Genomic DNA, 3,606 nt, shown 5'->3' with positions numbered 1-3,606 from the left:
AATTCTTTAAGCTTAGTCTTAATGATTTTCAAATTTCAGATTTGTTTAATAAAATGACCTTCCATCCTTATTTTGTGCCTATTAATTTTTTTAATGATTGAATGTTATCTAGCGTTAGGGATAAAGTGAAGGATAGCACTGATCTCATCATAAGCATGCTAATTCAGCATCCAGCAGTCCAATAATCCAGTTTTGTTCAAGAAGTAATCATTAGGGGCTGTCCAGTGAAAACCGAACCCCTGCCATAACACACAGTCTGCACAGATGGTGGCAACACTGTTGTTACAAATCGATACTGCCATCACTGTGGTAGGAGAACTGCATAGTGACTACTCACAGGCACACGCAGTTGTTTGGCTATGTCCTTGTTGGTGCACGGACTGGTTGTTGCAGAGGGTATTTGGTTTTCATTTGAGTGTCCCTCATAATAAAGCTGGTTGCATGTGTCATGCCTGGCTTCACATTCCCCTTCATGACTAGCATACAGTTATGAAATTCCTATGAAGTATCCTCATAGAAAGTATTAAAAGGGCCTAATGGGCCATATATTTCATGTGATATCTTAAGTTAAGAAAACCTTACCACCTGAAAACCATGTTTGTCTTGTGGAAAATTAAAATTTGTCCTTTGATCATCCCCTTATGATTCATTCAACTATCAAAGTTGTTCTCTTTTTTAAATTTAATTTATAGTTTAGTTTTAACTGTCAATGGAAAAGGGGCCATCTCATCAGAATCTTCTTCAGCATCCTGTCAGGTTGTGCATTGTAGTAGTTCTAAATGTGTGCTCTGAGCTCTCCATCTTTTATTACTGATGATCCTATTCTTATTTTACCCAGCTGATGAGGTACTGTTGCAATTGCTTGGAATGTGAGGGCTTAGCTGGAAGGGATGTCATTTTCCATAATCTCTTGCCAGCCTACTTGGACTTGGGATGGACTCTCCTCAACCTAAATAGCTTTGTCTAATCTCGTCACAAAGAATACAAGCCGCCTCCTGATCAGCACATTGCCTGGCGGCTCTTTTGAGGGTCTATAGTTCTGCACATTTTTCCTCCTTCATGAGATCAAATAGGACTTTGGCTGCCTTTGCTTCCATTTTTAGTTTGTCCCATGGGATCTGGATTGGTCTAGGTTTTTTCTATTTTTTCCTGTATAGAGTGGATCATTTGTGTGCATGTTCCACTAAGTAGGACAGAGTTTCTGAATTCTCTTGTCAATGGCAGGTTCAGAATGATGTGCTTATTCATTCTTATGTTTATAGTGTCGAGGTCTAGGTTAACTGCATACGTGGAAGCATTTCTATCTTTGACTGGATATTAGTATGCAGTTACTCCTCATTTTTTATTGAATTTTCTTCATTTTACCATTTCCTTTTCATTTGTTCATTTTTTATTCCATAATAATTAGCATATGTATTTCACATATAAATAAACTCATTCATTACCATTTGGATTGGCCCTTTGGAATTACAATCTCTTCTTTTTTTTTTAATCAATTGATAATGCCATCATTATTATATGTGTGTGTGTATATATATAAATCGGTAGCCCAGTGGGTAGAGCGTTGGACTGCTGACCAGAGGGTCCCGGGTTTGATTCCCGGGCAAGGCGCTCTGGGCACCTGAAGCTCCACCCAAGCTAAAGTGTTTTTTTGTGTACCAGGTCTTCCTGGGAAGCCATAACCGGCACTGGGAAAGGAACTGGCCCCCCTACCCTGATGTGTGAATTTCACATGCTGTTGGGCTAAGTACAGGGTGAACTCTACCATCACCTACCAAACCGACCTTCGGGTTGATTACTGTGTTTATGGTTGTATCCCATATTTTATGAATGCTAAACCATTTCACAATAAGTATTTTAATGGAATTTTTTGACATGTTATGTATTTTTGGTACAAGTTTCATTGATTTGACTTCATTATTGTGTTGGTGACAGCTGTTACAAGTTGAAAAATTATCAGTTCACCTTTGGCATCTATTGAGGGAACTCATAATGCTGCATGAAATTTTGATTTCTCCTAAACGTGTTGTTATTATTATTATTATTAAAATTGACATGTGCAGGTAGACAGTGTCAGGTGGCACACAAGTCCCTAGTAATCACAAAAGATAGTAGATAAAATCAGTCAGTAAAACAGAAGTACACTCAAAGGAAACTTCCAAACCTAATTCTCTTTCACAAAACAAGAAAATCCCCTTCTCATTAACATAAATGAATCAGCAAGAAAAAAAAAGAAGAGAAGTTTAAAAAGAATTAAGCTCTTACATATAAACAGATCCTCAATGAAGGCCAATGAGGAATCTCGCTCTCCTAGAAGATAGTTTAAGAGGTTTAAAGATGGGAGGCAGACAACTTTAAAGTATGGTGGGCCTAGGGCTCTAGTCATTGCTCTTATGACAGTAAACTTTAACACAGATGGTGCCATTGTGAAAGAAGAATAATATTAAGAATAAAGGCACTGCCAGAAATATTGAAGATCTTCTAGATAGCAAATTAAAAATTCGCTACAAATAATTTTTTCATACATAGTTCTGAGAATGTTTCCAAACCTTCTTACGTTATTATTTTTTCAGTGATCGTCCCGAAAAGTCCTCGCATAAAAAAGACCGGAGAATATACAATTGCAAAAAAGTGTGGTATAATGTCTTCATAATGCTCTGCTTATTAATATTCATAAAATTTCTTGCTGTTTATAAAGAAAAGCTTATTCAATTACTGTGAAGTTTTGAAAAAAATTGTTCATTGTGAACTAATATTCAAAGAATATTTTGTAGATCTGTGAAAAAGTGCTAGTACAAGTAGAGGGGAGTTTTCCTTACCAAGGTCTTAATTTTTGATGAAAATTGGAAAGAATGATGCTAAGATGAATAAGAGTAGTTAGTTTTCTATTTTAAATGTAATTAACAATTAATTTTAGCATTAAAGACCTTGAATTTATTGTATTCCGTGTAACTGCAAATCAGTCAAATCTTGTCTTAACATCAGATCAGTCAATCACAGTTTCAAGCAAATTTATTTCAGGAAATCGGTGGTAAATGAATGGTAGGTATTATGGGACCAAAGCGAAGATGGAGTGGAGAAAGATGTTAAGAATCATGGTGTCATTATAGGCCAATCCCAAAAAAAGATATCAGGTTGGGGATGATAAACATTATGGTAATTGAAAAAAGGTGAGTGAGGTAATACAGTCATGATTGATAATGAGAAAGACGTATGCTGAGCAATTAGATTTTTTTAGTATTCAGATCAAAGTTCATCAGTTAGAATATACAGCATGTAGTGACCTAACTAATTAAGAGGATGTAGATTTGAATTAATAGAAGCAACATGTACCAATCTAATGCAAACAATTAATAAAAACCATTTTGACAAGGGCAAGTCATAAATAGATTTTACTTCTTGTTGTAAAGTAAAACGATCTTATCACGTGTGCAGTCGTTAGCATGCACTTATATTATTAGTCATACTTTGCTTATTTCATTAATTATTTAAAGTAAAAATTCTAAGATACCTGATCAAATTTTTTAAGTGATAAAGTTTCGTATTACATATATAAGAAGTCAGCATGATATAGGGGTATGTTCCATTTAAATTCAATGTTGTTTC

The sequence above is a fragment of the Hetaerina americana genome, unplaced genomic scaffold, assembly GCF_022747635.1.
Source record: "Hetaerina americana unplaced genomic scaffold, ioHetAmer1.1.p SCAF_5, whole genome shotgun sequence".
NCBI classification, from domain to species: domain Eukaryota; kingdom Metazoa; phylum Arthropoda; class Insecta; order Odonata; family Calopterygidae; genus Hetaerina; species Hetaerina americana.
Note: the sequence above shows the minus strand (reverse complement) of the source record.